Source organism: Giraffa tippelskirchi, chromosome 6 (genome assembly GCF_054371585.1).
Source record: "Giraffa tippelskirchi isolate mGirTip1 chromosome 6, T2T-mGirTip1v1.2.pri, whole genome shotgun sequence".
Classification (NCBI taxonomy): Eukaryota; Metazoa; Chordata; class Mammalia; order Artiodactyla; family Giraffidae; genus Giraffa; species Giraffa tippelskirchi.
The window spans coordinates 7,152,722-7,163,315 of record NC_137280.1 but is presented as its reverse complement, the minus strand read 5'-3'; positions in this window follow the sequence as shown (position 1 = coordinate 7,163,315).

Below are 10,594 nucleotides of genomic sequence, written 5' to 3'. Positions count from 1 at the left end.
TAACTACATTCTAATTTGGCCAGATATGAAAGTAAATTCTACTCTTGGAATCTGATTGCCTTTAATACTGTAGGGAACAATTATTGGTGTGATTATGACTGCTCAAAGAAACCGCAATTGTCTGTTGGTTCACTGTTTTTTCCCTGATTTTGCATATATCTTGGGATAGGTAAATGAAATGTTTCACCATAACCTGGCTTTGTGCCACATACAGTAATGGCTAAATCTGAAGGCAGTGAAGAATTTATAAGCATTAATTTTAAGAAATGGAATCCAGAAAAGGGAGGGAATTGTTAATTTCCCTGAAGGTCATGGACTTGCTATCATTAAACAGAGCTTCCTAGAAGTATACTAGAATAACGAATGAAGGAAATAACTATTAAAAGTAGTGATACTGAAGGAAGCAATGTCAAAGAGAAAGATAAAGCAGGAGTAAAATAAGAGTTTACTTCAGTTTATATTATAATGGGCAAAATCAAGGTTATTTTCAAACTTCAAATGACTTTAAAATACATTTTGTAAAATATTTAAGAAGATGGCAGGAATTTAAAAAGCCAAATTTTTCTGCTGAAATGATGAACACTGACTCTCTACAAAGCTGACAAATATGAATAACTGTGATATTTTGTTGAATGAATTGTCTTTAAAACTTTCTAGATAAGAAAAGTAACAGTTTTAGTGTTAAAATGTGGGACTTGTACTTATTTCATTTGCTTTCTCTGTTTGTTTTCTCCTAACTTACAGATCAGAAAATGTAAGACATATTTTTCCAATATTATTAAGTACATAATATGATAGAACTTTATTTATTAGAAGGGAAATATTTGAGTGAAAATTAAATTCAGAATAAAGAAGTCAATTAATTCAGTGTAAATCAAATTATTTTTTGTGGTTAAATCATCCATAGTGTTTTTCAGACCTCTACTTCCTTCCCCTAGTGGGTTATATTGTCATATTGATATACGAGATCTATACCCTTGGATTTAGTCAGGTTTTTAATAAAACCTTCACAAAGGATGTTAGCGTTTTATGAGACTTTTACTAAGGTTTTGGGAGAAGCTCCTGAAAGAATAGATGTTGAAATTAAATGGCTTCCGTGGTGACTATAAACATGGTGAATATATTCTGGTACAAGATAAAACCAAATGGAGATTACTAGCTAAGGTTACTAAGATCCTTCTGAAGGATACGGGGCAAAAGAACGGACGAGTATCCATCACGGCCATGTTCCCAGGAATTAATGAACAGTGCTTACTGACAGCTTTATAACTTTACCTTTGTCGTGGTTTCCGTGTTGCTCTCAAGGTTGAAGGAATTCTTATTACTTACCAAATACTCTAGAGGAGAAAATGTTTGCCTGATTGTGTACAGAAAGGTTGTATCAATGAATATTCTTTTTCTTTCAGAACACATAGAACTTTTTAAAAAATTGAATTTATACATTTTTCATGATATATGAGCATAGGCTATATTTTAAAAGTGATTTTTGTAGTTATTTAGGTATGATGAAGATTGCTGTTATTTATTTTTAGTTTCTTTTGTCTGAGAACATAGCAAGTTGGAAATGAAGACCAATCAAGAGTTTCATGTGAAGTAAAATCTAATTGTCTTCAGTTACTATTTCCTTATCTTTTATATTTTAATACATGGTAAAGAAACTAATTTTTAAATTTATAGTGACAAGCTTAGAATCTTGGTAAAACCCTGACCAATGTTTTCTAAGTTCTATTCTACTCAATTCCACTTTTAATTATAAAATTCCAAAAATATATGGAACTTTTCTTTGATGCAAATTGGAAACCTCCATCTGGAATATGGCCTTTTGAAAAAATAATTTTTAATCAATTAGTGGAACTATGGAGAAGGAAATGGCAACCCACTCCAGTATCCTTGCCTGGAGAATCCCAAGGACAGAGGAGACTGGAGGGCTGCTGTCTATGGGGTCACACAGGGTTGAACACGACTGAAGCGACTTAGCAGCAGCAGCAGCAGCCGTGGAACTGTGTGTAAGACTTTTACCAAGTGCAATTATTGTGTTATGCTAAGAAGGCAATCAAAATTTTAAATACAATGGAGAAGCATATAAAACCATGACAATAAACTTTCTAAAGAATTAAAAGTCATTTTGTGAATACTTAGGTAAGTTGGAAATTGATTCTAACCTCTCTTCGATGTATTGCATGTATGATTAATTATGAAGTTAGAGATTTTTAAAGGATGGACACTTGTTAACATTTAAAAACCTAAATATTAAAATTTAGACAACATAGTAATCAGACACATTAAGTAGAAAAAAGAAAGAGAAAGAAAACAAACAAAAATTCCCTCTTTAAACAAAGGGCTTTCTTTTTAAATGCAACTACCAACTGTGTGCTCACAAAGCATAGTCCAGAATCTCTGCAATTATGTTTGCAGCATTTTAAAAGTACTGATATGAGTACTATCTTCATTCCTTTGTGTAATAATGGCTATCATTTATGGGGCACTTACTACCTGCTGTGTTCTTATGAACTAATTATTATTATCTTTATCTTATGGTTAAAACAAAACAAAAAAAGAGAGAGACGAGACAATATCGTGTTCTTAACTTTCCCCCTGAAATTAAGTCTAGTAAATTTGAGTTAAATTTAATTTGTTACAAACTTAAGCATTTTAATCTTCTCCTTAATTATATGCTTAGTATGTCAATGTTTTAAGAATTAATTTAAAAGTATAAGATATTGAATCATTCGTAAGGGAAGAAATTTTCTTAAAATTTGATATTATACCAATGTTTCAAATATTCTATTCTCACTTAGGTTTTTCAGGCCTAAGCATTACTCTCTTTCAATAATGTTTATATTGTAAGAATTTGTTCCTTTTCTACCTTTGATTTTTTTTTTCTTTTTTGATTAATAGTTAATGCTGCTACTGCTGCTAAGTTGCTTCAGTCGTATCCGACTGTGCGATCCCATAGACGGCAGCCCACCAGGCTCCCCCATCCCTGGGATTCTCCAGGCAAGGACGCTGGAGTGGGTTGCCATTTCCTTCTCCAGTGCATGAAAGGGAAAAGTGAAAGTGAAGGCACTCAGTCGTGTCTGACTCTTAGCGACCCCATGGACTGCAGCCTACCAGACTCCTCCGTCCATGGGATTTTCCAGGCAAGAGTACTGGAGTGGGGTGCCATTGCCTTCTCCGATAGTTAATGATAATCATGATAATGGCATATACTTACTGTGTTCTTAAATTATGACAGATGCTGTGCTTTCTGTTTGAATATATTAGCTTACACAACCATCATGCTATAACTACAAATAATAGTTCAGTTTTACAGAAGAAGAATATAAAGGTACAAATAAGTTAGATAATAGCTGTGTTTACCGGTCACTAGCATGTGCTGGAGCCTTGAGGGTAACTGGACTGGGTACCATTCCCTTCTCCAGGGGATATTCCCAACTCAGGGAATGAACCCAGGTCTCCTGCACTGGAGGTGGTTTCTTTACCATTTGAACCACCAGGGAAGCCCTTAACACACAATAGCTCTCTTTATCCAGCCACTAGCATCTGCTGGAGGCTTGAAGGTAACTTTACTTGCAAGAATATGACTCTGTCAAGTTTAACCCCTATTCCCATTTCCTGTCAAGCGTACATTCCATTATCAAGAAAAGATGAAGGGAAATGTACACTGCCCTGGAAAACTAAGAAGGATTACTTGATGGTTCTTACTTAAATACTATTGTGTTTAAATAATACTAGGCAGAATAGGATGAAGGAAGCCTTAGAGAAATGACATATAGGTCACTCCTGAAGAGTATGCTGAAGTAGTCCAGATGAATATGATGCTGTGAAAGAAGGTACAAAGCACCAGTAGATGCAAACAGCTTTGCTAAGAACTTGAAAGCAAAGTAGATTTCCCGAGCATTGACGTATATGGTTCTCTCCCTAATCTCCTAAGCCTACTTGCAGAAATGAATCATTGCCATGTTTTACCTTTATTCTTTTAATTTAAATTTGGAATCCTTCTAAGAACTAGTGAAGTTACAAAATATAAATCTGTACTAAACAGTGTAATGATAAAACTTAAATCGTGATCAACATAGCACCATGATATATAAATAAAAATTACTAGACTTGTAAGAGTAAATTGGTAGAAATATAAAGTAAGAAATTTAACAAATGTTGATAGATCAATTACAAATCAACTATATCTATAATGACATTAAGAAACGGAAAAATTCTTAGAAAATCATAACCTTCCAAAACTGAACCAGGAAGAAATAGAAAATCTGAACAAACCAATCACAAGCATGGAAATTGAAATTGTAATAAAAAATCTTCCAACAATCAAAAGCCCAGGACCAGATGGCTTCACATGTGAATTCTATCAAAAAAATTTAGAGAAGAGCTAACACCTATCTTACTCAAACTCTTCAAGAAAATTGAAGAGGAAGGCTAACTCACAAACTCACTCTATGAGGCCACAAACACCCTGATATCAAAACCAGACAGTTCAGTTCAGTTCAGTCGCTCAGTTGTGTCCGACTCTTTGGGACCCCATGAATCACAGCACGCCAGGCCTCCCTGTCCATTACCAACTCCCGGAGTTTACCCAAACCCATGTCCATCGAGTCGGTGATGCCATCCAACCATCTCATCCTCTGTCGTCCCCTTCTCCTCCTGCCCCCAATCCTTCCCAGCATTAGGGTTTTTTCCAATGAGTCAACTCTTCGCATGAGGTGGCCAAAGTATTGGAGCTTCAGCTTCAACATCAGTCTTTCCAATGAACACCCAGGACTGATCTCCTTTAGGATGGACTGGTTGGATCTCCTTGCAGTCCAAGGGGCTCTCAAGAGTCTTCTCCAGCACCACAGTTCAAAAACATCAATTCTTCGGTGCTCAGCTGTCTTCCAGTCCAACTCTCACATCTATACATGACCACTGGAAAAACCATAGCCTTGACTAGATGGACCTTTGTTGGCAAAGTAATGTCTCTGCTTTTAAATATGCTATTTAGATTGGTCATAACATTCCTTCCAAGGAGTAAGCGTCTTGTAATTTCATGGCTGCAGCCACCATCAGCAGTGATTCTGGAGCCCCCCAAAATAAAGTCTGACACTGTTTCCACTGTTTCCCCATCTATTTCCCATGGAGTGATGGGACCAGATGCCATGATCTTAGTTTTCTGAACGATGAGCTTTAAGCCAGCTTTTTCACTCTCCTCTTTCACTTTCATCAAGAGGCTCTTTAGTTCTTCTTCACTTTCTGCCATAAGGGTGGTGTCATTTGCATATCTGAGGTTATTGATATTTCTCCCGGCAATCTTGATTCCAGCTGGTGCTTCTTCCAGCCCAGCGTTTCTCATGATGTACTCTGCATATAAGTTAATAAGCCGAGTGACAATATACAGCCTTGACGTACTCCTTTTCCTATTTGGAACCAGTCTGTTGTTCCATGTCCAGTTCTAACTGTTGCTTCCTGACCTGCATACAGGTTTCTCAAGAGGCAGGTCAGGTGGTCTGGTATTCCCATCTCTTTCAGAATTTTCCACAGTTTATTGTGATCCACACAGTCAAAGGCTTTGGCATAGTCAATAAAACAGAAATAGATGTTTTTCTGGAACTCTTTTGCTTTTTTGATGATCCAGCAGATGTTGGCAATTTGATTTCTGGTTCCTCTGCCTTTTCTAAATTCAGCTTGAGCATCTGAATGTTCACGGTTCACGTATTGCTGAAGCCTGGCTTGGAGAATTTTGAGCATTACTTTACTAGCATGTGAGATGAGTGCAATTGTGCGGTAGTTTGAGCATTCTTTGGCATTGCCTTTCTTTGGGATTGGAATGAAAACTGACCTTTTCCAGTCCTGTGGCCACTGCTGAGTTTTCCAAATTTGCTGACATATTGAGTGCAGCACTTTCACAGCATCATCTTTGAGGATTTGAAATAGCTCAACTGGAATTCCATCACCTCCACTAGCTTTGTTCGTAGTTATGCTTTCTAAGGCCTACTTGACTTCACATTCCAGGATGTCTGGCTCTGGGTGAGTGATCACACCATCATGATTATCTGGGTCATGAAGATCTTTTTTGTACAGTTCTTCTGTGTATTCTTGCCACCTCTTCTTCTAGGGTCATTAGAGCTATCTAAAAATCTGTCTACCAATGAGGCAAAATAAAGACTTTGTCAGTACCTACTTTTCTGCTCCCCTAAAATGGGAGAATCTGTTAAATTTAATTAAAACTTGCAACACACCTCATAAATTATGTGTAATAAAGCAATGTAAAAGGGGTTTTAATAGAAATGGTAATGAAGGAAAAGAAATTAATAAGACCAGACCAGAAACTTATGATGCAAGAGGATAACTACATTCTTCTGAATACCTGTATCAAGTATTCAGACATTTTATGTAAATTATAATAATGAGTAGAAGTGAACATGAAAACATAAAATCTATATAAAAGACTAATGTTATAAATTCTGGATTAACATATGATTCAAAATTTCATTCAAAATTGTTTGAAACTGAGTTATTTAATAACATTAAAAATTGAAGGAAACAGAGAATATCACCTTTACTGATAAAATAAAAAGTAAAATAAAACTTATTTGGATATGTAATTCAATAATTTTTGTATTTAATTGACCTGGCATAAGTTTGCAAGCAGTAATAGTTTTAATTATTCATGAAGTGAATACATGCAGAAATATAAAGGTGCATATGGGAAAAGAGAGGACAGTGGTTTCATGAATATACGCTTAAACATGACAGTTGATGTTATATTTCGTTACCTCAAGAAATAACTTTGGCCTTTTTCAACATCCAAAAGACATGATACAGAGCCAGTAGCAATTACCCTAGTACTTTTAATACTATTTCAGATGGATTTGTCCAACATAGTATTCCATCTGCCATTTAACCATCCATTTATTGGTTCAACAAATGTTTATTGAGCATCAGGCACTACTTTAAACGTTTTTCTATATACTAATTATTGAGCTTACATGTGTCTCATGTGCACACGTTGCTTCTTGTACACCATCAAGAACAGAAGCTGTAAAATAGTTAAAATTATATTCATACTATTTTATCTTTATATAGATTATATCCATATCCATGCTTAAGTACTTTTACTTACAAAGTAAGGAGCTCTGTTTTAAGCACCTTATTTTTAGAACTGAGTAGACAGCTAAACCGAAAGTAAAACCTATAGATTATGTGCATCTGAGAAACTGCTGGGTTCATCTCATCCCCAAGTTCATGTACTGTCTAGCAGTAGCACAAATGTTTAGTTCTTTAAAATAGTAGTTTACGTATTAAATACAAATGCCTGTAAAAAGGGATGTCTACTTCTACATTTAGCCAAGTTAACTACATCAGAGCTTTATAGAGATTGAAAGTGTAGGCAGTAGCTTAATGATATATATACAGAAAGGATTTTTTAAATATTGGTGCAGAAATAACTCAACTTTGGTCCCAAGTAGGCACAAAGAGATAGAATAAAGCAGAAAAGCTGTCACTTGCTCTCTTGATCAGCTAGGATAGCCTTAGCAAACCTTCACAAAGGAAGAAGCAACCAAAGAGAAATGTCTTGAAATTGAGGAAGATAATTGTGTACAGTCATGTGGGAATCAGGTCTAGGGACTACCTTACAAAACAAATCATCTATATTTTGAAGTCTAGATGTCATTTAATAGCAAGAGGATAAAGCAAGCCACCCTAGAATAATGGTTACTGTCTGCATTTATAATCTACAAAATGGATTAGAATCAACCTCAATATTCTTTGGAAGGACTGATGCTGAAGCTGAAACTCCAATATTTGGCCACTTGATGCAAAAAGCAGACTCCCTGGAAAAGACCCTGATTCTGGGAAAGAATGAGGGCAGGAGAAGGGTGTGACAGAGGATGAGATGGTTGGGTGGTATCATTGACTCAGTCAGCATGAGTTTGAGCAAATTCCAGGAGATAGAGAGGGACAGGGAAGCCTGGCACGCTGAGGTCCATGGGGTCACACATGACTGAGTGATTGAACAATGACAAAAGAGAAAATCGCTCTACAGAGTAGCAGGTGGATTAAAGAGACAAGACAATGAAGAGAGGGACTCAAATGAGGAGGAAACTGAAAAAAATTCTAGATGAGATGGTTAGGGATTGAGCAATATTGTTTCAGCAGACAGAGAATGAGACCAGAAGTATATGAAGGAATTAAGACTTGTTTATAAATTATTTGAAATTTGAAGAAAAGAGGGTAATCTGACAAACTTTGTTTTGGATAAGTGAATAATTAGTATGATATAAACATGTAATTCAGGAGGAGGAAGATTTTGTTTTGAGTAAAGATATGTTTAAACATCTGAGACTCATGCAGTTGGTCACTGATCTACAAGAAAGCAGAAACACCATTTGACCCATGGAATAAAAAAGTCTACTTAATAATGCAAGTCTTGAGAATCATTATCTGAAGGCATGGATGAAAATACCATTAGAGTATAAAAAAAGTAAAAAGCTATGTGTAGAATTCTAAAAGATACTTATCGGTAGAAGATTGTACTAAAATGCCTGGAAATTTAGAAGAAGAGCATAAGATGATGTCATGGATGACAATAGACCTTCAAGAAAAATGGTATGGCTAATAGTAACAAATGTCATTAAGAGTAAGATCAGAAAATATACCACAGTTATGAGTGAGAATCATTACAGGTTGTGATAAAAGGGGCCCTAAACAGCTAACTGCACTGGTGGTCTTAAAGCAAATATAGAAATACATATTACTGAAAAAAAAATTGAAAATGAAATGGGAAAAATTAAAGAATAAGTTTTTGAAATGACAATAGTAAAGATATAAAGAACTCATATAGGCTGACAGTTCTATGTAATAGATGTAAAAGCAATGTATGTACTCATTCAAACCTTATGAGAAATAACAGCAACAACAAAACCCTGAGACTGCAGAGCTTCATTCAAACCCCGTAAGAAATAACAGCTGAGAGCCGCAGCTTCAGTTTCACAGACATAGAAAGATTTAGGGTCGCTTAAGCTCACTCAGGCGGTAATTGGCAGAACTAGAATTTTAACCCACATAGATTTTTAGCCTCTACACAATACTCAGTTTTGCCACATCTAGTCCATGGGATCCCAAAAGAGTCAGACAAGACTTCCCAACTAAACAACAACAATAAATAAAAGAGAGTGGTGGAACATATAGCATCTGCTTGTGAATGGAAGAAATAATTGGGCACGTTCTATTTTATGAATCTTCAAAGAATTTAAGGATATCCACAATGCTTTTTGTGTTAAATAATTTTAAAGAATATGCTAATAATCTGACCAGCATAAATTCATGTATGTTTCCCAGCTATATCTCATATTTTAGGGTTGTTGTTGCTGTTGTTCAGTCACTAAGTTGGGTCCAATTCTTTGAGACCCTATGGACTGCAGCACGACATCAGTTGGTGATGTCCATGTGTAAGGTCATCTCCTGTGTTGCCAAAAAAGTGCATTTTCTATGACTAGTGCGTTCTCTTGGCAGAATTCTGTTAGCCTCTGCCCTGCTTCATTTGTACTCCAATGCCAAACTTGCCTGTTATGCTAGGTATCTCTTGGCTTCCTACTTTTGCATTCCAGTCCCCGTAAAAACAAACAAATTTGAGTCAGTGGTAGTGAGGTGGATGACCCTAGAGCCTGTAATGCAGAGTGAAGCAAGTCAAAAATAGAAAAACAAATATCATATATTTTTATATATATACATATGGAGTCTAGGAAAATGGTATTGATGGAGCTAATTACAGAGGAGAAATGGAGACATAGAGAAAGGACAGGCGGACACAGTGGGAGAAGATGAGGGTGGCAACTGAGAAAGTAGCCTTGACATACGTGCACTTGGAGAATGGATAGCTGGCAGGAAGTTGCTGTGTAACAGGGAGTCTGGTGCTCTGTCCTGACCAGTAGGGGTGGGGCGGGGGAGGGGAGGGAGGCTCAAGACGGAGGGAAGGTACGTACAGCTGTGGCTGAATTGCGCTGCTGCGCACTGTACAGCGGAAACCAGTACAGTATAGATCAGTTTTCCTCCAATGAAGAAAGTAAATTGAAAAATAAGACAACATTGTCCAGAGGGCTTCTTAAAGACAAAATTTATCAATGACCTAAAAAAAAGTAAATCTGTCAATATCTTTTGTTTGTGAAACTTCACTTTGCATAGATGTTTCATATTATTTTAGATATGTGAATAAGGGATTTCTGCATAGCTCCTTAGAATCTAGCTGTTTCTAAAAGACTCTTCTATGCTCACTTTTATGGCTGTTTTGGAAATCATGAGTTCACACAAATAGGTACTATTTTTAGGTGAATATTGTGGGCTAAATGACAACTCCCCAAGATATCTGTGTCCTAATCACCAAAACCTGTGATTGTTACTTCATATGATAACAGGGATTTTAGAGATGTGATTCAGGAGCTTGAGATGGACAGCTTATCCAGTATTAGTCGGGTGGGCTCAAAAGGTAATGACAGTATTCTGTAAGAAGGAGGCAGAGGAGATTTGACTTCAGAGACAGAAGAGGAAAAAGTGATCTTATGATGAAATAGATTTAAAGATGCTATGCTTCTAGCTTTAAAGCTGG